The sequence below is a fragment of the Diplotaxodon limnothrissa genome, linkage group LG12, assembly GCF_057381915.1.
Source record: "Diplotaxodon limnothrissa isolate DT_005_m linkage group LG12, D_limnothrissa_male_GT1.1, whole genome shotgun sequence".
NCBI classification, from domain to species: domain Eukaryota; kingdom Metazoa; phylum Chordata; class Actinopteri; order Cichliformes; family Cichlidae; genus Diplotaxodon; species Diplotaxodon limnothrissa.
The window spans coordinates 38,507,357-38,535,355 of record NC_140607.1 but is presented as its reverse complement, the minus strand read 5'-3'; the positions used below and the strand labels follow the sequence as shown (position 1 = coordinate 38,535,355).

Genomic DNA, 27,999 nt, shown 5'->3' with positions numbered 1-27,999 from the left:
AGAAGGTTAGAGGACATGAATGTCTCTCTTGATGTCTGCAGTTTTGCTCATGAGACAAAGCAGGGCTGTTTCTTGTCTGTAGTCAGAAGTTTTTCTTTCAGCGCATTAATTTCTGTTTCATGTTTTTTCTGCATTTCTTCCAGTTCCTTCCTGGTACTGTCGTCATCTTGGGTCCCGAGTTTCTGTTTTAGTTCATTCGTTTCTTTTTCCTGTTCCTTCTGCAGCTCATCAAGTTGTTCTTTCTCATTTTTTTCATTTTCTTTCAGAAGCTTTTGTTTGAATTCGTCCAGTTTTTGCTTGTGGTTTTCTTTCAATTCAGCCAATTTTTTCTTTTGATTTTGTTGCAGCTTTGTTAAAAGAGTTTTCTTCAAATCACAAATTTCTTGTTCATGTTGGTTGGACAGCTCTTCCCGTTCTGTCTCCCAGTCGTCTTTGTTTTGGGTCAAAAGCTGTTTCCTCAATTCTTTCATTTTTTCTTTTTGTTTCTTCTTTAGTTTACCAATTTCTTCCTTCTCTTCTTCCTTTTTCTCATGTAAAAGATCCTTTTTAAGCTTCTCTTCCTCTTTTCTGTGTGATTCCTGCATACTTTTTATTTTTTTCTTGTTTTCCTGCTTTTGACTCAGGAGCATCAGGACTAAATCAGCCATTTCTGATTTATGTTTACTCTGCAGAACACCTATTTCCTGCTTCAGACTATTTTCTTTGTGGTCTGACAGATCCTTTAATCTTTCATATTCCTCCATTTCCAGCTCTAGATCAACCACCTCCTCCATGAGTTTAAATATCCCAGCTTCATATTTTTCTCTGAATTCATTCAACTCTTCAGCTGGTCTTCTGGCCTCTTCTTTAAACTTCTCCATGTCTTCCTGCATGCTTTCAATTTCTTTCTTATAGTTTTCCTCCAACTCTTTTAGTTTCTCTTCTTGTTCTATTTTGATTTCATCCTCTTTTTCTTTTTCACGTTTATATTTTTCTTTTACTTGGTTGTATTCTTCTTGGAGCTTCCTGAGTTTCTGCTCTTTCTGTTCATCATCTTGGTTTTGTTTTTCCTTCAGTTGATCCTGCTCTCTTATATTTTCTTTGTACTGTTCAAGCTCGCTGTTAATCATTTCCTTTGATTCTGACTCTGATCGTAGTTTTTTCTCCAGTTCTTGAATTTTTTGTTCCCATCCTCGTCTTTTAAGTTCTTCTGTTTCTCTCTCTTTCTTTCTAGTTTCTAGTTCTTTCTTTCTCTCTTCAGACTGAAAGTCAATGCTTTCCTGTAACTGCCTGAGTTGCTCATTTCTTTGTTCATTTTCTTCTCTTTGCTTTTCCATTATTGCTTTCATTGATTTCATTTCTTCCTGGTGTTTTCTTTCGAGTTCATCCTTCTGTCTCTTCATCTCTTCTTCCTTCTCTTTCAGCAGCTTCTCCATTTGTTTCTTTATCGCTGCTTCAGCCTCCTGCAGCATCTCATTTGTGAAGCAGTTTCCTCCATTTTTCTTCACCATGGTTTCAATCTTTGTTATCAGCTCACTGACTTGTGTGCAGCTTTGTTTCTCACGGTTATTGAACACATGGTATCTCCCTTCACAGTGAGTGATTAGATTTTTAAACGAATCCTCACATGCATCTTTAATGTAATCTTCAATAGACTGTTCATGATGTTCGAGTGTATCTCCTCCTGTGAAAAGAATGATGGTGAACGTCTCTGAATTTTTCCCAAAGACTTTCTTGATCAGTTTCAGAGTCTCTTTCTCCTCTGGCGTTAATCGGCCAATCTGCAGCACCAACAGGAAGACATGTGGTCCTGGAGCCAGAAGACTGATGCACTTACTCATCTCCTCACAGACCTCTTCATGTGACAAAGTCGAGTCAAAGAGTCCAGGAGTGTCGAGCACGACAACAGGACGACCGTCCACGTCACCCTCTGCTTTCTTACACTTTTTGGTAACAGATGTCTGGCTTGCGCCAGTTTTGAACTCTTTTCTTCCTAGAATGGTGTTTCCTGAGGAGCTCTTTCCACTGCCGGTCTTTCCGATCAGCACAATTCTCAGACAGTCTGAGCTCTGCTTCTCTTCATCCACTGTAAGTTAAGAATACATAGTTATTGAAAGGTAATTCTAACTCACTTTAATAATCTTTCAGTACCTTCTTATTTCAGTTAGATGTTCAAAAACATTTCATACCAGGACATCAAATACTGCCACTGATTGACATTGTTTTCCATTACAAAAAACAACAACTAAACAATAAAAACTGTAAAACATGGCTCAGTGATGACATGGAACAAAGTCAAAACTGTCACCCAAGCATACACCGTTTGTCCTATTTGGAAACATAGCAAGTGAAAAAAACAAAACACATATTCTTTTCCTTTTAGCTCACAGGTCAGGTTCGGTATTAAAGACCATGTAAAAGGATTTCAAAAGGTTGTGGCCAAAATCCACCGAGGCATTGCCAGCAAAATGTTTACCAACTTCAGTGCTGAGATCTCATAAATACACCCTTACACTTCCCCAGGAACTCAGAAGACAAATAGCAGCCAGTTGCTGATAATCAAATGTGCTTGACTGACTTGATCATCAGCAGGTAAGAGCACCTCTATAAAAGCAGCGGGTTTGGCAGTTTGCTGGTCATGAGCATTCTTCATGTGTGTGTTAACACAATGCTGAGGAGGAAAAACATTAGCATCGACTTCAGACTTTCTGCTCATAAACTTGCAAAGTGATTTTAGGCCCTTTCCAAACAATTTAATGTACATCATTCTAGAGTGAGAAACATTATTCACATGTGGAAAATATTTAAGACTGTTTTCAAGAACACAGTAGTACGTAGTAGTTGCAGCTAAACAAACCAAAAACTTATGGAACAATGTGACCAAAGCAAAGATGTACGGCCATAATGCACAAAACTCCAAACCAAACACAACATAAACTCAAAAAAATGACTCTTTGAATAAACATAAAAAAAATCATGGAAAGAATTTCCCTGTAATTAAATTGTGTTATTTTAGCATTATGCAATTCTGTTATTCCAACTTAATGCACTTGAGTTGGAATAACTTGATTAATTAATGATGAATCAACTGTTTTACTACAGTTGAGTCCAACTTGATCCAGCCCATACAAATTACGTTAGTGCAACAAAAATGCTTAATTGTAATAGAAAGACATTTATTAATGTGGAAATCCTTTCCATGATTATTTTAAGTTAATTTAAAGAGTTATTTCTTTGGAGTGTTCAACAAAGTCTAGAGTCTGGTTAACAAAATGTTAATGGATTTATAATAACTTCCACCCTGTTATCTTTACCAGGGTTGCTGGCCTATCACCCTATCCCAGATGTGAAAGGGTGTGAATGTTAAATGGCCTGTATTTGTATAGCACTTTACTCAGTCCCTAAGGACCCCAAAACACTTCACACTACATTCAGTCATCCACCAATTCACACAAACACATCACATACTGACAATGGCAGCTACATTGTAGCCACAGCCACCCTGGGGCGCACTGACAGAGGCGAGGCTGCCGGACCTCTGACCACCACCAGTAGGCAAACATGGTATTAGTATCGTTCCCAAGGATATTTGTCCTGCAGCCTGGGATCGAACCACCGACCTTCTGATTAGTGGCTGACCTGCTCTGCCACCTGAGCTACAGCCACCCAGAGTCAGAGTACAGGACAGGTCGCCTATCACAGAGAGACAGACAACCATTTGCACTTATGTTCATGGGTACTTTAGAAAGACCAATTAACCTAACCCCAATTACTGCATGACTTTAACTGTGGCAGGAAACCAGAGTACCCAGAGAGAACCCACTGCAAACTTGGCCATATTGCAGATTTGAACCCAAGACCTTATTGCTGCGAGGCAACGGTGCTAACCACTGTGCCACCGAGCTGTCAATCTAGACTTCAAAAAAATAGGGAAGCTATGATTACAAGGCTTGATATAGAATTTTCTGTACGTTTTGTGTAAAAACTCAAGGTTTGAAGTCTTGTGTGATCTTGTGAATTTTGTGAGTCCAGGCAACTAACCACAACTACAAGTTTGAATTTTGTAAATGTAACAACCACCCAATTTCATTTTTTTTTTGAGTGTATCAGCACAAACACCTTATACAAAATGTGAGACCATCTGTCTGAGAGCTAAAACTTGGACCAAACTGAGTCATCAACAGGACAACGATTCCAAGCACAGCCAGACATCTACCACAGAATGGCTGAAAAAGAAGAGAAACAAAGTGTTGCAATGGTCCTGTCAAAGTCCAGACCTCAGCCTGATTTACATATGGAAAGTATTCTCAGTGCTTCACTTTTCCCACATTTTGTCATATTATAAGATTATTCCAAAATGGATTAAATTCCCTTTGTATCTTAAAATTCTACAAACAATACTTTATAATGACAAAAATGAAAAGCACACCTCTCTATTTACGGTCCCATGGGTGACAGTTCATGTCAGAGCATAAACCAAACCATGAAGTCCGAATAATTGTCTGTACATTTTGAGTCAGGATTGTTTCGAGACACCGATCTCAAGAAGAATATAGAAAAATGTCTGCAGGATTGAAGGTCCCACTGAGTACAGTGGCCTCCATCACAAATGGAAGAAGTTTGGAATCACTAGGACTCTTTCTAGAGCTGGCTGCCCAGGCAATCTGAGTGATCGGGGCAGAAGGGCCTTAATCAAGGAGGTGACATAGAACTCAGTGTTCACTCTGACCTCGAGCATTTCTCTGTGGAGAGAGGAGAACCTTGCAAAGGGACAACTATTTATGTAGCACTCCATCAATTAGGCCTATATGGTAGAGTAGCCAGACTGAAGCCACTCCTCAGTAAAAGGCACATGATAGCCCACCCGGAGCATAAAGGTACCTGAAGGACTAAGCTCATGAGAAACAAAATTTGCTGGCCTGATGAAACCAATATTGAACTATTTGGCCTGAATGTATCGAGAACGGTGGGATTTAAAGAGACTGAAGAAGCTCTGGATCACCTCTCATTACATCTGAGATAGTGTATAAGGACTTGACGTCCAGTCTTTTGTATTTAAAATGATAAATATAGTTTCTATGTACTTTTGCTCATAGCAAATATTATTTATTCTTAATCAAAAATATAATGAAAGTATAAGTCTAATTAATATGAGAAATGGAGTTTGATTAAGGAAAATTCTGTCTGTTCTAATGTCTGGATTTTATGTGTGTAGACATGATCTTCAACCTTGGCAGATTTATAAAAGTTTTATAAAACCTATGGTTTAGAAATTTTAAAAAGAAAAAGTACTTACAAAGGCCAACATCATGTGGTTTCAAGTTTTTCAGCTCCGCCTGGAGTGTGGTGATTTTATCCACACAGACACGTGTAAACATGGTTATTGTATAGTTTTTGTGAACTATCATCTTTTCCACAGTATCTAACAGCTGTGGGATCTGCCCTTTGTCTTTGATGTTGAGAACAACAGATCTTCCTCCACAGCTCTCACAGAGCTCCTGGATGTCCTGGTTTTCCTTGAAAAAGTTACCAACAGCTGGATCTGTGGGATCTGAGTCCACAGTGAACAGAATCACGGTGAAGTCATTGACCCGAGAGCTGAATGTGTCCTGGATGGTCTTTAACTCTCTCTTGTCTTCATCAGTGAGGGAATCCACAGGTAGGACCAGGATGAAGGCATGGACACCCTCAGGATCACAGAGGGAGATACACCTGAGTGATTCCTCCATCACTGCCTGCTGAGGTTTTCCATACAAGGCAGGCAGCTCCACCAGGGAAACCCAACGTCCACACACCTCTCCCTGATGTTTAACACACTCTGATGAGTTGGAGACTGAATGAAGCTCAGTCTGACCTAAAATGGCCTTGGCTGCTGACGTCTTCCCTGCTCCTCTCCTCCCACACAGAACCAGGTTTAAAACACACTTTGGTCTCATGAATAATCCGCCATCCTCATCCTCAAATACATCACAGCTCAGACGATCTTCATTTATCTCCTTTGCTGTTTGAACCAAACGTGTTAACAGCTCTGAACGTTCAGAGCTCTTCTGCCACAGGTATCTGTATCTGCACATTCTGATCATTTCTTTTAGCGGTGGATGAGTCACACAGTTTTCAAATGAACTCTCTTCTCTGGATGTTGACATGAAAATTAGTGAATGGTCAAATGATCGATCACTGAAGAGTTGAAGGACTCTGCAGAGCCTCTGTTTTTGCTCCTCAGTGAAGTCTTCAGGCTGTAGAACCAGCAGGAACACATGAGGTCCAGGATCAGAGAGCCTCACACACGTTTCTACATGTTCCTTCAGTTTGTCCTGAGAGATTTTGGTGAGCAGCAGGTCTGAGGTGTTAATGACAACTATTTGTTTTTGCTCAAAGGGTGTACTGAATTCCACACAGCAGTCTGCTGCTCTTTCAGTACAGAACTTCTCCTGTCTCAGTATCATGTTCCCCACTGCTCTCATCTCTGACCAGCTGTTCCCTAGCAGAACCACCCTCAGTTCGGACACTGGGAAGAAAAGTAAATCACTTATTTCCACACAACTAAAGAGAATCAGAAAAGTAATTGACTTAAATTAAACTTAAATATTATGTGTTAATTGAAAAGTTATTTCTCCCCTCAAATTAAGAAATTAAAATCAATAAAACTTGAAGTAAATGCATGTATTTCATTCCACAGTCATTTCATCACCAACAATAAAACACTTTACCTGGTACACCTCCATCACACATTATTATAAATTTTACACAGACTTACTGAAATGTGTCAGGAATTCATAACTGGAACTGCGTGTCAGTGGTTTCATATTATCTGTGAACGCAAGGGCAAGACACGGAAAACTGAATCTTTAGTATTTCTTTTTAACCTACTTGTGTCACAAGTTGGAGTAGCACCAAAGCGCAAGCTTGAATATTTTGTAATTGCTCCAAATTCTATCACTTAAGCTAATTAGCTTTTAAAATCATTTTTCCCCCACTGCTTCATATTTGTGTGTGGACTGAAGCATGTGCGTGTGAGTCCTCAGAAGTTACACGCAAATCATTGGACACACGTGAAAATCTTAGCTTTTGGACCACATCGTCTTAGAGATCAATAAATTGCATCTGGCCCAGCATTCACCCATTGCCCTGCTTTCACTTTCCATTTTTCTTTTTGCACAGCACCATTTGTTCCTTATTTTTTCCTTTTTTCTCCATGTCACTGGTCTCTTTTTTGTTTTGGCTTTGTCTGACGCAGTCGTTTGTATTTCTAACTTTTCTTTTTCATATATCGTTATCTTTCTTCTTTCTGCTGTTGTTACATGTGTAACTTAATAACTCAGCTGTTAGCACAGTGGAGTCCAGTATGTACCGTCTCGAATGCACAAATTTGATTGGCTGAGTGAAGCGCTTAACTCGCATCCAATTCTTCTGTGCAATTCGGCAGCCACTGAACCACAACAATAAACACCAGAAAAGCTGCACCAGTTAAATTAGAAGCCCCACTTTAGGTATTAAACCATAACCGTCGGTTTCGGTTGTAGGTATGGGTCCGTATAGGACAGCTTGTGCATCCAGATCCAGACTGTGCCCCCCCCCTTGTTAGTGACCGCTGATCTAGAAATTTCTAGGTCAACAATCAAATAAATAGCAGCAGCAGTACTTAAAGGCTCGGTATGACAAATTTTAATGAATATGAATTTTTTTTTTTTTTTTTTTTTTTTTAATTGTGAAAGAATAATTTTACTTAACATGGATGATAGGTGTTGTAGGGTTTGCACATAGAATCACACAGAAAACAGCTACTTCCAATGTGACACATAAGGTAGCTAAGGTTATTTTCAATCAATTTATAATCGAATAATTTATAATTTCATTTCTACATCTCTACAGTTGCCTCAAGGCGCTTTATATTGTAAGGTAGACCCTACAATAATACATATAGAGAAAACTCCAACAATCATATGACCCCCTATGAGCAAGCACTTTGTGAAAGTGGGAAGGAAAAACTCCCTTTTAACAGGAAGAAACCTCCGACAGAACCAGGCTCAGGGAGGGGCGGGGCCATCTGCTGTGATTGGTTGGGGTAAGAGAAGGAAGACAGGATAAAGACATGCTGTGGAAGAGAGACAGAGATTAATAACACATATGATTCAATGAAGAGAGGTCTGTTAACACATAGTGAGTGAAGAAGAAAAACTCAATGCATCATGGGAATCCCCGGCAGCCTACGTCTATTGCAGCATAACATTGGGAGGATTCAGGGTCACCTGGTCCAGCCCTAACTATATGCTTTAGCAAAAAGGAAAGTTTGAAGCCTAATCTTGAAAGTAGAGATAGTGTCTGTCTCCTGAATCCAAACTGGAAGCTGGTTCCACAGAAGAGGGGCCTGAAAACTGAAGGCTCTGCCTCCCATTCTACTTTTAAATACTCTAGGAACAACAAGTAGGCCTGCAGAGCGAGAGCGAAGTGCTCTGATAGGGTGATATGGTACTACAAGGTCATTGAGATAAGATGGGGCCTGATTATTTAAGACCTTGTATGTGAGGAGCAGGATTTTGAATCCTGGATTTAACAGGAAGCCAAAACAGGAGAAATCTGCTCTCTCTTTCTAGTCCCTGTTTTTATGGTTTAATTTGCACTTTTTTGCCAACTTGGAGGCTGGTCATCTGTGAGTTTTCTGCATGAAAGGAAAGGCCCTAGAACAAAACTCTAGAGATCAACATTTTCAATGAGAATTGCATTAAAGAAACCATGAGTAATTGGTAGCACGTCATGAGCCCTCTTTAGCACAGAGACAGATGTGAATTAGATTTTATGTCTCTGCTTTACTTTTATTAAATTTGGGCCACTGAAACAATTTCATTACTGTGAGTTTAGATTTTATGTTAAGCCCTTTTTATAACATTGGTCAAGTTTTTAAATCTGTTTTCCTTTTCTTTCAGCCTGAGCACATCATCTGATTTACGGACCTTTATTAAAAAAAAACTTTTAGAACTATTGTTAGAAGTAAAATAAATTATAGTAAAATGTACTGCAGTGCATTTCATTGCAGAAACCCTTGATATTATTCATATATCTGTGTTGGGCAGGGTGTAAATATCAGGGCAGAATGGCCTATGTAAAAGCACACAGACTTCTTAGTGGTGCAAAGTTATTGGCACAAACAGCAGCATAGGAAAAATAAAGCAGCCAGCCTTTGTCTCTGCAACCAATCAGAGAACGCTTTACATTGCATCTCGATGCACTGCTTTTTCTCCAAGGACTGAAGCAGTCACAGAAATGTTAAATGGGATAACTAATCTGCTAATTAATATGTTAGCTAATTCTACAGCTAATCCCACAGTTAATCCCAAAACTAATCTATTTGCTAATATAATACCTAATCCATGAACTAACAGGAAAGGAGTGCAGTTAGAAGATTAATGTGAAAATGAGAACTGGAAACAACATTATAAATGTCAGTAATACATCTTTTGGAATAACCTTCTAGAACTAGTGTTTACATGTGTACATCTTTAGATGTTATGTGAGCTTATGCAACCACCTTCAGTCTAATTTATTTTTTAAATAATAATTTGTTACAAGGTTTTAAAGAATGGATGGACTTACCAGTTCCTACAGTAGCCATGATGTGATCTGCACCCCCACAAAAACAAAAAAAAAAATTAATAACATAATTAAATTTTATTCATACAGCACCAAATCAGAACAGCAGTCGCCTCAAGGCGCTTTCTATCGTAAGGTAGACCCTACATTAATACATACAGAGAAAAAACCCAACAATCATATGACCCCCTATGAGCAGCACTTTGGCGACAGTGGGAAGGAAAAACTCCCTTTTAACAGGAAGAAAACTGCAGCAGAACCAGGCTCAGAGAGCCTCTGCTGTGATTGGTTGGGGTGAGAGAAGGAAGACAGGACAAAGACATGCTGTGGAAGAGAGACAGAGATTAATAACAAGTATGATTCAATGCAGAGAGGTCTGTTAACACATAGCGAGTAAAGAATGGTAAATGGCCTGTATTTGTATAGCACTTTACACATCCAGTCACACACATTCACACACTGGTGATGGCAGCTACATTGTAGCCACAGCCACCCTGGGGCGCACTGGCAGAGGCGAGGCTGCCGGACACTGGCGCCACCGGGCCCTCTGACCACCACCAGTAGGCAACGGGTGAAGTGTCTTGCCCAAGGACACAACGACCGAAACTGTCCAAGCCGGGGCTCGAACCGGCAACCTTCCGACTACAAGGCAGCTACCATTTCCTCTCCAGATTACGAGTCATCTGCTTTAGGCTACGTGTTTAAGAATTATACCACGGAGTCAGGTACTTCTGATTAGAGACCTTAGTTTTCACTGGGGCTACAGTATCCAGAGTCGTACGTAGTGAGGAGGTGAAATTATTAACAAGATAATCGACCTCTGTTGGGGTAGCGTTCAGATAGCTGCTCTGCTCTGTGTTGGTACAGGGCATTGAAGATGATAACAGTGGGTGGATTATATTCTTAAACTTAGTTACAGCGCTTTCAGAAAGACATCTACTGTGATAAAGTCTACACTCCACCGCTGTGTAATCAATTATTGTAAATGTTTTTCAGGAAACACTGTTAAATGTTCAGTTTCTATGCCATTAAGTTAAAACAAGATCTAGAGTGTGATTAAAGTGGTGGGTGGGTTCTTTTACAGTTTGAGAGAAACCAATTGAGTCTAATAACAGATTAAATGCCATGTTGAGGCTGTCATTTTTAGCATCTACATGGATGTTAAAATCACCCACAATAATTATTTTATCTGAGCTCAGAACTAAATCAGATATAAAGTCTGAGAAATCAGACAGAAACTCTGTGTAAGGCCCAGGTGGACGATAGATGATAACAAGTAAGACTGGTTTCTGAGTTTTACAGCTGGGGTGGACGAGGCTAAGCATCAGACTTTCAAATGAATTAAAAGTCTGTCTGGGTCTTTGGTTGATTAATAGGCTGGTGTGAAAAATTGCTGCCACACCGCAATGTCTGTTTGGAAGCTGACACAGTCTCTATGGAGATGGGTTTTTGGGGGGGTAGCAGGAGGAGAGAAGATGCAGAGAGGCGTGTAAGACTGCAACTCTGCTTCCTGGTCCCAACTCTGGATAGTCATATTTTGGGGGGTTTAATAAATTTGTCCATATTTCTAGAAATGAGAGCTGCTCCATCCAAAGTGGGATGGATGCCGTCTCTCCTAACAAGACCAGGTTTCCTCCAGAAGGTTTGCCAATTATCTATGAAGCCCACATCGTTTCTGGGACAGGCTCAGACAGCCAGCAATTTAAGGAGAACATGCGGCTAAACATGTCACTCCTGGTCTGATTGGGGACCAGAGAAAACTACAGAGTCCGACATTGTTTTAGCAAAGTTGCACACCGATTCAATATTGATTTTAGTGACCTCCGATTGGCGTAACCGGGTGTCATTACTGCCGACGTGAATTATGACTTTACTGAATTTAAGTTTACCCTTAGCCAGCAGTTTTAAATTTCCTTCAATGTCGCCTGCTCTGGCCCCTGGAAGACAATTGACTATGGTTGCCGGTGTCTCTAGCTTCACATGTCTGAGAACAGAATCACCAATTACCAGAGTTTGACCCCCGGTGGGTGTGTCGCCGAGTGGGGAAAAACGGTTAGACACATGAACAGGTTAAAGTGAAAGTGCAGGAGGGACAGGTGAAGAGGCCATGCTGCTATCGAGTCGGCTACGAGCTAAGCTAGTGAAACAGTAAAGACAGTGAGTGAATACTTCGGGCGACCGTGGCTCAGGGGGTTGGGAATCGAATCTGTAACTGGAAGGTCGCCGGTTCGATCCCCGGGCTCTCCGTCCTGGTCGTTGTGTCCTTGGGCAAGACACTTTACCCTACTTGCCTACTGGTGTTGGCCAGAGGGGCCGATGGCGCGATATGGCAGCCTCGCTTCTGTCAGTCTGCCCCAGGGCAGCTGTGGCTACACCTGTAGCTGCCTCCACCAGTGTATGAATGTGAGAGTGAATGAATAGTGGCATTGTAAAGCGCTTTGGGTGCCTTGAAAAGCGCTATATAAATCCAATCCATTATTATTATAATAAATTAAATAGTGAGTACACAGAAAGTGTGCTCTGGATGAAGGACGTGAAGATTATACTATGAAAAAAGAAGTTATCTAAAAGTTTTTAATTAAATTACTATGCAGATAAGCTACTCAAACACACCACTGTGTAGGACAAGAATAGGAAGTGATACTCAGTGCCACAGAGAGAGTGAACACCAAGTGACAGTGTCACCCAAAGCATGCATTCAGGTTTAAGGATGTAGGTTTGAGTAAGCTTTAGTGAAACGTAGTAAACTTTAAAGCAACATAAGGGAACTTTTACTCATGTCAGTGTTCTGTGATTTGGATGGCTTATCATAAAGGTATGTCCTCTAACTTTTCACCATTTTCACAGGATTTGAAAACACACACACACACACACACACCTACATACACACACACACACACACACACACACACACACACATGAATGCAGTTAGTCCTGTTCAGTGTAAGCTAACAAGTAAAAACCGGTATTTCACGAACCATTCATTGAAAATGTTCTACAGCTACACTGGCTGAAATTCAGTTGTCAAATAAGAGTACTGTAAAATAAAGCTGAAATAAACATGACTCAGAAATATCAGAAGTGCCTTAGATTAAGGTGTAACTCTTACAGTAGCTCTATAATAAAGATAAAAATGGGGGAAAGATGGCATCAAAGTTAGAGGGAGGAAGCAATTAAAGGAACTCGTGAAAATCAGATAAGAGCCATAAGTTGTAACCGGCATGTAAGTGCAGAGGTCCCAGGGATGGTGCCACAAAGACAAATATGAAATCTCTGCATATACAGGTAATGTTCAGGGGCAAGGAAATGCAGTTTACTTGGTTCACTTCCCTGCTGTTATTCAGTAGTGGGGGGTCCATCCCAGCACCCTAGGTGCATCTGCCCTAGATATTAAAATTAAAAGCTAGCTGTTAGCAACAGGTCATCCCTTCCCTGCTGCTTCACACTGGTCACCGCTGTAAATCTTGATTCCCCCCCCCCCCACACACACACACACACACACACACCTACCTTTTCTCTTATTTTTTCCTCTCGCCACTTTTTTCCCCCACTGTTCTCTGCTTTCTTATATTTTTCCAATCTGGCCTTTACTCCCTGTGTGTTCCAGCATAATCGATTGGACAATGACATGAACAATAAAATAAAGTAAATTAATAAAGCAAAAACATTAACAAGCGTACAGAGTCTATTACTCCTCATAGGAAAGCAAATATGTCTGGCAATACAAAGCATTCAGACCATAATTCTGCTTCTACAACTGCTGAACAGGACAGGTTAAAAAAAAATCCCATCCTAATTATGTTCACCATGTATTCTGATACCACATTAATGTTACCTTTCTCACTTCACAGCTGTTGCTAGCAGTGAGGCCTGGTTACTAGTTGTTGTTGGCATATCGGTTAATTTCCAGTAAGGAAGTTAAATAAATTAAATGGAAAGATTAAGACAAACGTGATCACGTTGCTCAGTTACAGTTGAGTAATATGTGCAGTAGTAACCTTGGAAAAAAAGAGCAAACAGCACTATTCTTCTACACCATTTCCGCGTCTGTACTCAACCGGAACTCAAACTAAACCTGAAGTTATAAAAACTAATTAAAATCTGGAATTCAGTGTGAGAGAGAAGCCTTTTTCTGTCCCTTAGTTTAACGAAGCTCTTTGCAGCACATTCACCGTTTTATCAGCAAAAAAGGCTTGAACACAAACTCACCCGACACTCATGAGACTAATTTGTCTTCCAAGTTTGTCCTCTCGTGCTGCCAGTCATCAGTTATTAAAATCAGTCACTATAGCCAACACACTGACTACCGCGGTCAAGTGAGCCGTCATTTGTGAGCCGCAGTCAAGCCAGCCGCCTCTTATCCGCCGCATAAATTTTCTTGCGCGTCTACACTAGCTATTACGGCAGCGCCTTTTCCTCTTTCTTTACCAATCGTACGCGCGCGCGTGCGCGCAATCACACATTGGATAGGGACAGCCTGGTTGTGTCATAATCAAAAATTCATTAACAATCATCCTTAATGGTTGATGTCCAATTTTCAACACATTTCTCCTCTGGGACAGCTACTGTACCTCTGGGCCAGGTTTCACCTCAGTCTGCTGCATCAAAAGTTGTGCAATATTAGTGGATCAAAAATGCTGCTGAGAGAGTCATGACAGGGACTACAAAGCGACAGCATATTTCACCCATATTTGCTTGTCTTCACTGACTCCCTTTGAAATCCAAATTAGAATTTTTGAATATTTTTCTCACATACAAGGTCTTGAGCAATCAGGCTCTATTTTATGTTAAAGTTCTCACAGTATATATCCTTAAATGGCCGCCTCTCTCTTTCAAACTGCAGGTGTACTTGTGGTTCCTATAGTATTTTAAGGTAGAATGGGAGGCAGAGTCTTCAGCTCTCAGGCTCTCATGTTTTGTGGATCCAGCTCCCAGTATTAATTCAGTAGACAAACACCTGTCTCAGCTTTTGAGAGCCTTAAAACCTTCTGTTTTGACAAATAATACAGTTAGGATCGATCAGGTGACCCTGAATCTTCCCTTATTTGTGCTGCATTAAGCTTAGGCTCCTGTGGGATTCCCATAATATATTTATTTTTTCTTCTTCACTCGTTCTGTGTTTATACACCTCTCTGCATTTAATCATTAGTGAGTATGTATCTCTTGCTCACTTGCACAGTGTATATGTTGTCCTGTCTCCTCCCATCAACCTCAGCCAGTTACAGTAGGCTGTCTCTCCTTGAGCCTGGTTCTGGCAGATGTTTCTACCATTTCAAATTGAGTTTTTCCTTCCCACTCACTAAATGTTAGCTCATATAGGGTCATTAAATTGTTGGGGTTTTCTTTGTATTATTGTTGTGTTTTAACCAACAACATAAAGTGTCTTGAGGCGACCGCTGTTGTGATTTAGTGCTAGATACACAACATTTAATTGCTAACACCAGAATGAATTAAATTGTATAAATTCAAATTATATATTCATTGTTGAAATGTTTTGTTTTGGGGGGCTTTATAAGAAAGCCCTCCGCAAAGCCAGAACATCTTACTATTCGTCACTGATTGAAGAAAATAAGAACAACCCCAGGTTTCTCTTCAGCTCTGTAGCCAGGCTGACAAACAGTCAGAGCTCTGTTGAGCCAACCATCCCTTTAACGTTAACTAGTAATGACTTCATGAACTTCTTCACAAATAAAATTTTTATCATTAGAGAAAAAATTACAAATAATCATCCCACAGATGTAATATTATCTACAGCTACTCTTAGTACCATTGATGTTAAGTTAGACTCTTTTTCTCCAATTGATCTTTCTGAGTTAACTTCAATAATTACTTCCTCCAAACCATCAACGTGTCTTTTAGACCCCATTCCTACAAAACTGCTCAAAGAAGTCCTGCCATTAATTAATTCTTCGATCTTAAATATGATCAACCTATCTCTAATGATCGGCTATGTACCACAGGCCTTCAAGCTGGCTGTAGTTAAACCTTTACTCAAAAAGCATCTCTAGACCCAGCTGTCCATGCGGAACATGCTTGAACTCGGTGCGTGGGATGCATTTGTGCTAGTTGTGCAAAACTTTCCTAGCGACCATTGGGCTGAAAGCTACGCTGAAGTTGTCAGCAGTCAGTTAGTGTGAGCTTGCCATAGTGTGAGGTGCACACTTTGCCTCTGTGTTTTCCCTTCAGGAGTGTGGAGACGAGAGGGCAGCAAACACAGGTGCACGGACACTAGGAGAAGACACAGCATGGGAGTCAGTGGTGCACAGGGATTTGTTGCGTGTTTGTTTGCTGTGTGGATGATTTTACTACACTGTAAATAAGTGCACTGCTTTCATCTCAAGAGTTTCGATCCTCCTTCCCCACATCCTTCCAGCACATACCGCGACAGATGTAGGACACTTAATTTCCTGAGAAACATGAAGATAGACTGATCTTTATCCAGAAGTGGAAATTATGCTTGTGGCTAAACCATTGTACAAATACTTTGAAAATCTTAGAGTGCACGGCTGTTAGCCGTGTTGTCCAGCATTAAACTTACGGTAAATGGCCTGCATTTGTATAGCACTTTACTTAGTCCCTAAGGATCCCAAAGCGCTTTACACTATATTCAGTCACACACACATTCACACACTGGTGATGGCAGCTACATTGTAGCCACAGCCACCCTGGGGCGCACTGACAGAGGCGAGGCTGCCGGACACTGGCGCCACCGGGCCCTCTGACCACCACCAGTAGGCAACAGGTGAAGTGTCTTGCCCAAGGACACAACGACTGAGACTGCCGGAGCCGGGGCTCGAACCGGCAACCTTCTGATTACAAGACGAACTCCCAACTCTTGAGCCACAATCGCCCCGTATTATTCACAGTGTGTCAGTAAAGGGTGACTTGCATTTCTGGCTGTGTGTGTAATGACCTTTTTTGGTTGTGGATTTGACACCCTAAGGTTTTGAAAGTGGGGATACATGCTCCTGGTGTGCATAAGATTTCTGATAACAGCTTTGCATCTGAGTTGTAAACGAAATTCAAAATATTTTTGGAAGTATGACTAATGTGTAATTTGACTTCTAAGATACACAACAAGGCCGATAAGATAAGGGGATGGTTGACTACAAAACATAAAAACACAATCCTTAATCGTTAAACCTTAAACCTTAAACCTTAATCCTCAATCGGTAAGGTGTGAGAGGGTGCGGTGCATGGATTATGTTTTGCTTTAAGAGCGGAGGGTGATAGAACCGGTTTCACAGGAAATCTGAGACAGATCTGTCCCTGACCTTTACTCCACACAGTACTATATTAACACTGTTTCAGTCCTAGTGTGTTTTCTATTGAGTATATGTGATAAGAAACCACAACATGAAATCAAATAAGTGTGAAGTACATAAGCAGCGTTTTTTAGGAGTCACCTTGTTGAAGTCATTTAACAAACAGGAAAAAGAAAAGGAAAAAAACAACAACAACATATAAATCCAATGATTTTTATGTGGGACAGGAGGTAGATGGTGTGTTGATCAACTATCCAGAGTTATATCAAAAAAGGAAACAAAAAGTATCTAAAATACCTGTGATAACCACCAGTGTTTAGTTAGAAAACTTATGTTGAATAATCTCACAGTGTCTAATGTAAAGAGCAGCCTGTGTGCCAGCAATCTGAGAGGAAGTCATTCTGGTTGTCAAAGGAGCTTGCAAAGAAAAGCGTCTGGACTTCTTTAAGTTACTTGAAGACGTTTCACCTCTCATCCAAGAAGCTTCTTCAGTTCTAAGGTCAAATGGTGGAGAGTCCCAGATATAAACCTAGTGGGAGTTTCCCCCCACAGGGGGACAAAAGGACCCCTGATGATCCTCTAATCGCCTGAGCCAAGGTGTGAAACTGGGTGTGGGTCCCAATCAGCCAGAGTTTCAGGTGTGTTCATTGTGAAACCTGGCCCCACCTTATCATGCGAATTCCTGAGGTCAGATGGCCCAGGATGTGAGTGGGCGTTAAGGCGTCTGGGAGGGAACTCAAAACTGGATTATAGATGGCAGACAGTTGGTGTCGTAAGCCCCGCCTCTGTTCAAAGATGGTCGCTCACAGTGGACATAGATGCTTCTTTCACTCCTCTTTCAAACCATCTGTCCTCTCTGTCCAAAATGTGAACATTGAACATCCTCGAAGGAGTGTCCTTTATCCTTAAGATGCAGATGGACTGCTGAGTCTTGTCCTGTGGAGGTGGCTCTTCTGTGTTGTGCCATGCGCTTGTGAAGTGGCTGTTTGGTCTCTCCAATGTAGAGGTCTGGGCATTCCTCGCTGCACTGTACAGCAAACACCACATTGTTAAGTCTGTGTTTTGGAGTTTTGTCTTTCGGGTGAACCAGTTTTTGTCTGAGCGTGTTGCTGGGTCTGAAATGCACCGGGATGTCATGCTTGGAGAAAACTCTCCTGAGTTTTTCTGATACACCGGCTACATAGGGGATGACAATGTTGTTGCGTCTGTCCTTCTTATCCTCCCTCGCTGGTGTCTGGTCTTCTTTTCTGTGCCTCTTTGCTGAAGTCATTCTGGTTATTTCTCAAAGAGTGAGGCATAAATCAATGTAAAGAGAAAAACCCAGAGTTGAGACAGATATATGTATGGATAAAGGAAGGTATAATTTAAAAAAAAAAAAATATATATATATATATATATATATATATATATATAAAAAACACCCAGCACGCCCCTGCGGGCGGTTTATCCTTCAAGCTCGGGTCCTCTACCAGAGGCCTGGGAGCTTGAGGGTCCTGCAGTATCTTAGCTGTTCCCAGGACTGCGCTCTTCTGGACAGAGATCTCCGATGTTGTTCCCGGGATCTGCTGGAGCCACTCGCCTAGCTTGGGAGTCACCGCACCTAGTGCTCCGATTACTACGGGGACCACCGTTACCTTCACCCTCCACATCCTCTCGAGCTCTTCTCTGAGCCCTTGGTATTTCTCCAGCTTCTCGTGTTCCTTCTTCCTGATGTTGCTGTCATTCGGAACCGCTACATCGATCACTACGGCCGTCTTCTTCTGTTTGTCTACCACCACTATGTCCGGTTGGTTAGCCACCACCAGGACATAGTGGTGGTATTTATTTACAATGATGACATGGAGCTTGACAAGTGCTGCGAGATCGATCAACTTTAGACCAGACAACAAACGACAGAGACTCCGGAAAAGTGCAATCAAACGATGAGTTTTATTGTCACAGGAGAACAACCAACCGTCAGCATACGGAATGTGTTGCTCTGACAAGAATACATTGGGTTCTGGTTTTATAGGGTAAAATATCACACCTACGTCAATACAGTTCAAAAATACATGGTGACAGACGGGCAAAAGTTCAACTCGTGCAGACAAGGGTACATCACATATACTTTTAATAACTATAAACTGACATATAACTTCTCCTTTCTTCATTACTTGCCTTTTAGGGTAATAACTTCAGGTCTTAGCTTTTCTGAGAGCTAATAATTGGACCCTCGTCATTAATCACTAAGTAAAGTACTTTTGCAGCCAGTCTCAAACTGAAGTAGAAGACGCTTAGGCCTTCACTCAAACCTGCTACTAGATTAATATGTGTATCGTAAGCATGCATGCAATTAACCTGCTATGTTCTCATCTCCCCTCAGCATGTATCATCTGGACACTCTCACCAGTGAAGCTTAAAACCTTCTAGAATGGAACATCAACTCTTAACCAAGCACATTTATGCATTGTGTATAAAATGAACTCAACCTGTAAAAATAGAAAGGTCAATGTGATGACAGACATATTCAATGCAATATAAACCCTGTAAGAAATATTACTGATAAATGATACTGTGAAACATGTTATTAATACATTCTTCATAAGGCAAATTATATGGTATCAATAAAAGAATCTCTGAATCCCAACACAAGATAAAGAAATAATCCAAATTATATAAACAATGTCATCATGCCAACAGCTACACACATGTACCCACAAAGAAGGAAGCAGGGGACCGGGAAGGGAGCCATAACAAAGAACATGATAAACATAACAAGCAGTGTTGGGAAGGTTACTTTTAAAATGTATTCCACTACAGATTACAGATTACATGCCCTAAAATGTATTTTGTAACGTATTCTGTTCCGTTACTCAATGAGTGTAATGTGTCCTGAATACTTTGGATTACTTAATATATTATCATGCTTTTTACAACTACATGAATGAACTATTGCTGTGATTTATTACTATTACTGAAGGTTACTCTCCATACCAATAGCAGGTAGATGTTTAAATCTTAATATAATGAGTAACAGTAGGTGGACATTAGGTAAGGCTGCACTTTTTGCAGCGATCTGGTATAGAAACTATTCCACGCGTATATAAAACAGGTCCGCGGCTCCGAACCGTAGTAAAGGGACCTCTGGCTAATACGTCGGGTTCGTGTTGGGCTCGTAGCCGAAAAATAGCTTTACTTTGTTGTCTGGGTCAACTTTGCTAGCGAGAGACAGAGAGAGGCGTTGAAAGGCTGCCAGGGAGACCTACCTTGTCACCACATTTGAGCAGGTGAAGCCAAAGGGAAGATACGCTTCATCATATTTTCTAGTCTTTGGCTTGGAAGCATATTTGGCGATGCTTCATCTTCTCTTTGACTGTGTGTGGGAGCCCCATCAAAAACCTGTCCATTATGGTGGCAGTGTCTAAGCCTTCCTCTTTTTTATATATATATAATTCATATACCACGTCAGTGGTATATGAATTACTACCAGTATCATTAGAAGGCATTAGACACATTTTCAATGCTATGCAGATGGCGCACAACTTTACCTATCCATGAAGCCAGATAACACACAGATAAACTGCAGGAATGTCCTAGAAGCATAAAGACCTGGATTGGAATTTGACTTTATTCATTTAAAAGGGACAGCGCATATTAGTGAACATATACCAAGTATACTAAGTATCCCAGAGTTAGCCAGGGCTGCTTTTCATCTGTAGTCTCTGGCAAGTCAGACAAAAATTATATGAAAAGGAATTTAGCACACCATAAGATAATGTACAACAACCCAGTACAGACAACAAATACATAAATTTCATTCATAATTTTTTTAGGTATTATGGACTGATGAAATAAAATTTGAAAACTTCGGTTCATCACACAGGATCATTGTATGCTGTCGAGTAGGTGAAAGGATGGTTCCATAGTGTGTGTCATCAACTGTCAAACATGGAGGTGGAAGTGTGATGGTCTGAGGCTGTTTGCTGGATCCAGGGTCAGTGAGAGGCTCCCTGAACCAAAACAGCGACCTCAGAATTCTGCAGCGCCATGAAAAACCTGGATGATCTGATATCCTCGTGTCGGAGTTGTTCCCACATCATCATAATAAATGTTGTTCCAGGTTCAACATTGCAAGTGACCAATCACATTGTTGTGAGTCCTCCTTTTGTCCCTTTGAAAAATACCGCCTTAAAAAAATCTACTTCACTTGCAAGAAGAGAAACCGCCTCTGTCCGCCGATCCAGGAACTTGAATTCTTTGCATTTCAGGATACTTTTCTTTAATAAACGGTAAACATTATACATATTGTCCTTGCAGAGGCGGTTTCTCTTCTCCTAAGTGAAGTAGATCTTTTGAAGGCGTTTGTTTTGTTCGAGGTCGCGGATGAAGGGAACAACACCAACACAAGGATATCAGATCGTCCGCAAAACCCTCTGGTATGCACTTAGTTGATCAGAGGTTCATCCTACAGCAAGATAATGACCAAAAAACATAAGTCCAAGCTATGCCAGAACTACCTCAGGAAAAAAGTACAAGATGGTAAACACGGCTTGGCCTCCACAGTCTCCAGACGTAAACCCCATCGAGCAGGTTTGGGATGAACTGGACAGAAGAGTAAAAGCAAAGCAACCTACAAGTGCTACATTTACAGGAATTGCTGTAACACCTCCAATTGCTTATTTGTACTGTGCTTTCATTTCAGAGTGCAATGAGATATTAAACTGCACAATTTTCAATATGAAAAATTGGGGTGTTCTAAATCCTGTGACCCGTAGTGTATATAAACCAAATGAACCAATGAAGAAGTATACAGTTATTGAGACCCCTGAGAATGTGTTACACCATAAAAACATAGCCATCAATACGTCTTTGAGAAATTAAGAAACATTAAGAAATTACATTGTGTTTTTATCTGCTCGAGCAGAGCTGAGCCGATCATTAAATCCCATACACAATTTCGCCATCCTGAATTTCTGTATTTTTACGTTTACATGAACTTATAAATTAATCTGTACTGGAGGTGTGATTGATTTCTAAAATGTTTGAGCCAAATTTCATGAAAATCTATCCAGTGTTTGTTGACTTTCAGTGTGAGCAGAAGTGTTGGACACAGGTAAGTCTGGCCTTGCTTTTACAATAGACTAAAAAATATGACAATCATCATTGCTTTTGTTTATAAGTTCTTGTATCAGTTCATTTATTTCTTTGTCGTGTTTTTCCTCGAGGTCCTCCTTTTCCTCTGGATCGTCCACATGCTTCATTTCCTGTTCATGCTTTTTCAGTAGCTTGCGGACTTTTTTTGTGTTTGCCCTCTTTTTGGTGAAACATCTCATTAGGTTATATATCTCTTCTTTGTGTTTTTTCATTTGTTCTTCTTTCTCAGCTTTTAGTGCTTTTAAGATGTCATATTGCTCATCTTCGGCTGTCCAGTCCTTACCCTCTAACTCTTTCATGCATTTCTCCCTGAATTCGTTGTATTCCTCTGCTTGTTTTCTGGCTTTTTCTTCAAATGTTTCCTTCATTTCCATCATTTTTTTTCTCATAGTTTTCCTCCAGTTCCCTTTTCTCTTTCTCCCCCTTTTCTGTTAACATGAAATCCTTTTCTTTTACTTCTTTCTCAAGAACTTCTTTTTCCTGCTCATATTCTTTCAATTTGTTCATCATTTTCTGCTCCTCCTGTTGCCTCACTTCATTTTCCTGCTCTCTTTTCTGCCACCACTCTTTTTGTTCATTCTCCCATACCTCCTGTTTCTCTTTCATTTCTGCTTTGCTCTGCTCCAGTTGTCTGTCAATGATTTGTTTTGATTCCAGTTCTTCTTTCATTTTTACTTCTAAATCTAAAAACCTTTGTTCCCAATCCCTACGCTGTGATTCTTCCTCTTCTTTCTTCTCTCTGTCTTCTTCATCTCTTGATTCTTGTTCTCTCTTTCTTGTGGTAAGCTGTTTCTTCACTTTTTTAAGCTCTTTGTCTCTTTGTTTTCTTTCTTGTTGAATTTCTGTTTTCTGTTCTTCCATTTTGTTCTTCATTTCTTGCATTTCCTCCTCATGTTGTCTTTTAAGGTCTTCCATCTCTCTTTTTATTTCTTCCTCCTTCTCTTTCAGAATCATCTCTGTTTTTTTCTGGATCGCAGCTTCAGCTTCTTGCAGCATCTTATTGGTGAAGCAACTTCCACCATTTCTTTTGACCATGTCATCGATCTTTGTTATCAGCTCAGTGACTTGTTTCCGGTTTTGTTCATCTAAGTTATTAAACACCTGGTATCTCTGCCCACAATCATCAATCAGCTTCTTAAAGGAATCATCAGATTTTGCAATGTAATCATGAATGGACTGCCCCTCATGTTCCAGTGAATCTCCTCTTGTGAAAAGAATGATGGTGAATTTTTCTGAATTCTTCCCAAAGCCTTCCTTGATAAGTTTTAATGCTTCCTTCTGTTCTGGTGTGATTCTCTCAGTCTTTAAAACCAGCAGGAAGACGTGTGGTCCTGGAGCCAGAAGGCTGACACATTTCAGCATCTCCTCATTGATCTCTTCATGTGACAAACTGCTATCAAACAGTCCAGGAGTGTCGACCACAACAACAGGACGACCGTCCACTTCACCGTTTTCTTTCTGACAATGTTTGGTGACAGATCTGGGGTTATTCTCAGCTTTGAACTTTTTTTGTCCTAGAATGGTGTTTCCAGAAGAGCTCTTTCCACTGCCAGTCTTACCTAGCAAGACAATTCTGAGAGGCTCTGAGCTCTGCTTCTCTTCATTACCTGTGAAATAACAACACATTAGTTAAATTGCAGGACAGTCCAATAGATAATGTGGGGCTGAAAGCACAATATATTTTAGATGTCATTACTTTTTGTCTTTGTGTCTAAAGTTGAATCTAATAATCAGTGCAAGGGCTTAATGGGAGCTCCACGCTGCTTTCATCTAATTTTTTTATTCGATTCCAGCAGCAGCACCAGAAAAATAAAGAAGGAACACAGGAAAATACAAAGAAGGAGGAATCCACAAGAAGTTTACACAATCCACACTTAAGGTTGCTCTTAATGTAATTATTAAAAGAACAAACAACAACAAATCAAACATTAAACAAGATTATTGAGTAACGGCTAGAAAGATGTAGGAGGATCTCAGGGGACACGAGGAATGTAAAAGAAAAGAAAAACTGTTATTTTACGACCTAAATCTGCTACAGATAAACGTTGTGTCTGTCCATGTCAAAGAAAATCTTATGATCTTATAATTGAATTCTGTTACATTTAGTCCCTATTTTTCAATTACACTTTCAAATTCATCTAATTCAAAATCTTGCTTTCACTGTTTTTGCATTTTTGTCTCCCAGTCAGTTAGCACCTAGTACACTGTCTTTATATTCATTTCAAGCTTTTACTGAATTTTTAAGGCCATGCATCTTTCCACCTTTTAATCTCCACTTCAAACAGGTTGCCACATCCAAAGACTTTATTTTCATGGTCCAGCTTGCTGTTTGCTTTTTTGGGTTCTCCTTTCTGTCTAAGCTGAGCTAAGCAGGTTAAAATCTGCCAGGAGGCGGCCACATCTGTTCCTGATTGTCTTCATCTTCTGCCAGTACTTAACAACCAACTCCAATGATCACTCTATGCCAATCTGGCTCTCTAGACTGGTAATCTGGCGTCTCCTTGTTTCTCCTGTGTTTTTTTCCCCCAGGACTCTCTGCCTGACCAAAGAGCGGCTTCATTTCCAGTGCTACTTATTAATCCCACTTGAGTTATTAAGTTAGAGATGGGCAGATGGAGCCTTGTGAAGGTTTTGAGGCTATTTCCTGATTGTTGCTCTGAAAAAGTTCAGAGCCTTAAAGTCAGACCTTACCAGTGGAATCGAATGGTCATCTGCAGCTATAGAAGCAACAAACATCCAAATGAGTCACACAACTGGTTGATTTCAGTTCCAACACAAAATGAAAAATTCAGTCTTAAGCAGTTGTGTCTTCATTCTAAGAATAATTCCCCACACATGAAAGTGTTCATGTTTACCCTATGACACAACTCGCCAGGGGAAAACAGACCAGTGGCTTCCTTTCAAGTACCTCTTCTGAACCAGCTCTCTGGATCAATTCAGTGGATCTCTTTTCTGTGGACTCCTCAAAGCTAGCTCGCCTGTCCTCTCTCTCAGTGACCATGGCCCCAGGATTTCACATGGCTAAGTTCACCTTCAGTTACTCTGTGGCTTCATTTAATAAACCTTGTGAACTTTAAATGTGTCTGTTTTGAGTCCTACTGAAGAGTCCAGTTAGGTTTATTGACATTCTGGAAACAACATCATCAGCAATCTGATAATTTCCCACCGGTATCTTTCTTCTAGCTCTCTTTTCTTGTTTTGTCCCCCTCTCTGTCTTCCCTTTTGTTTCTCTGTATTCAAGTCATAAATGGGTTAATTAACAGACACTGTTAGATTTGGGTACTTACACTTCTTCAGAGACACTGCCTTCATTTATTTTGCTACTGATGGAGCTATAGTGCAGGTTGCAGAGACATGCCCCAGATAATGCCCCTTCTTATGCTGCCCTGTGAGATCAGTTGCTGTTGGGACTACAGGAGAGCCCCATAGCTCTGGCCTTGAAGGTATGCAAGAACCCAAGAAGATTTTGCTGCCATATGCCAGGAGAAGCTGCTGCTGGATTCAGAGCATGGACATGCCCAATCTGAGGTAAATTGACATATGTGTAATAATGTATGTGGTCCCATTAAATCTGAGCAGGAAGCAACCTGGAGAGAGGTGCTAAACTGGAGATATTAGAGGATGTTTAGTCACAGATGAAAGGATTTGGGTGGCCAGAGACCTGAGAGTGTTAAAGAATGGTAGAGTCCCAGTGCGAGCCTATAACCTACACTCCTATAATCCATTGGTCTACCAGAAGCTGGGTAAGCTATACTGTGTGAATGAGTCAAATGTGCATGGCCCTGGTGACCTGAGTTTTTCCCTTGAAGCAGGCAGAGTCATGGACAATGTCGCCACCTCAGAAAACAAGGAATCGTCAGCAGAGATATGCAAAATGACTAAAAGACTTGATCGGTCTGAGTCCCAGCAGGGGAGCTGGTGTTAGGGAGAGGTGTTAACCCCTGCCTCCTACCAGGTCTGTGTGTAAGGGAGTTATGTGAGATAGTTGTGGTCTATGGGCCATATTCTGTCTTGGGGAGAAAAAAGGATGGAAGGAAAGAGGATGGAGGAAACTAAACCCTGTGCCGCAAAAGGATGCTTTCCCTTTACCCCAAATAAGAGAGACACTGACCAAACTAACCCGAGCTAAGTGGTTTTCCACTTTTGACCTAGCCAGTGGCTACTGGTAGATCGAGATGAACCCAAGTGAGAGGGAGAAGACTGCATTTACTGCCCCCATGATTATCTCACTATTTTCTGTGAGTGACATAATATCAAGTGAACTTTCCATTAAAAGTTCATGTTTAAAGAAAGTACAGATTATTATCTGATGATAGTTTATGACCACATGTGTTAATCTTTATTTTCATTTCCTGTGTAATTCCAGTCCATGAGATCACTGCCTCATCACGCTGTGTGTACAAACTGTGAGACGCACACCTCAGCTTTAAACATGAGACAAACAGCTTTGCTTTGACACTGTGTTGTTGTTTTATTCTGCACTGAAAATACATGAGCCACTAATGTCTAAAGCACAGAGACATTACCTGAAATTACTTCATGAATCTATGTAAAGAAATAATGACAGTTAAAATTACATCAGCAGTAGGAGACAAACATTCAGATTTCGTTCAGCTGACTGGAAATAAAACAGCTTCAGTCTTTCTTCTTCTGTTTCAGTGGGATTATCAGTGAATGGTTGTTATGTATTATTAATAATCACGTTCAGTGCTGTTAAAATAAGATCAAACACATAATGATTACAGACAGGACTCTCATATAGACCTCATATTAAGAATGAGTCCAGAAAGACAAACATGAAACAGGTCAGACAGTCCTGAGTTCTTCTGACTGAGATCACAGCAGCTGACTGCTGTTCACACTGACATGAACATGAACACATCATCTCTCTCTTACCTTTCACCCTCCTCTCACGCAGCTCTGATGTGTTTCTCAGTTCACACGAAATATTTTCCTTCTGAGTGGAGTGAAAATGATCGTGTGTGTTGAGCCTTTTATCCTAAGGTGTGAGGATGTTCGGGATGAGGGATGGGCTACATCGTCCTTACTCGAAATTACATAACTTCAGGAAACTGGAGTGTTATTTACACACCTTTCCAAGAATCGAGCCTGGGCGCATGCGCGCGCGCACGCGCGCACGCGCACGCACGCACGCACACACACACACACACACACACACACACACACACACACAGTACTCTTTGTTTGTATGTAGACGTCATATGTTAATGAACCTATGCATATTCATGTAGCCTCAATAAAAGAACAGTGTTACGGGAGAACGGAGAGAGCAACTGGGGTCAAGCAAAGGAACGGCGTTTGTCCGGTTCTCTCCCGTGCACGAGAAACATGAAGAACTTTGCCTACTCGTGACTTGCTTTGCTGTGTAATTATATTGTCTTCAACGTTCCAGCGGATAGGTTCAAGCTACAAACCTATCAGGTTGTAAGTCCAGGCTCGGAAGGAGCAAAATGAACACGGTCTTTCCGACTCATCGCATCTGTTGATGACTGCCGGTGACGTGGACCTCGCTTCCTCGTGGAAGAAGGAGCAGGTGATGGTGATGGCTCTAATGGGCCGGGCAACTCCAAGTCCGGCGGACTGGGCTGCTCATCTTTTTCCAAGCGGTAGCAGCTGGGGGGTGAAGATAAAGCTGATTTAGAAAGAAATCCTGTATGAGTGGGTGAATCGAGTCCAAAAGCCATCGAAGACCGGAAGCCAGTCGTTGTAGCCGGTTGGCTACAGCACGCTGAAACTCCTCCTCTGGGTGATTCAGCCACAGGTCACATAGCTTGTTTACTGAATAAATGATATCCTCCTTCAGCTCATCAGACAGGGCAAGTGCTGCTGGGTCCATGTACTGGTCACATCGTTCTGTCATGGTTGGCTGTGTGGGAGGCAGGCAGAAGTGGTGGACCCAAAATGCAGGACTCTTGGAGATGGGATTTAAACTGAAAATACAGCTTTATTGCTGGATCAAGTCTTCATAAAATAAAACTCACAAAAACAAGACTCCAAACAGAGGTGCTGGAGG

At 40.9% G+C, this 27,999-nt stretch overlaps 1 pseudogene; it reads right to left on the bottom strand.

The window, feature by feature from the left end:
* Nucleotides 1–47: 47 nt before the first annotated feature.
* Nucleotides 48–27,846, bottom strand: LOC146621880 (uncharacterized; annotated as a pseudogene).
* Between the last annotated feature and the right edge of the window lie 153 nt (nucleotides 27,847–27,999).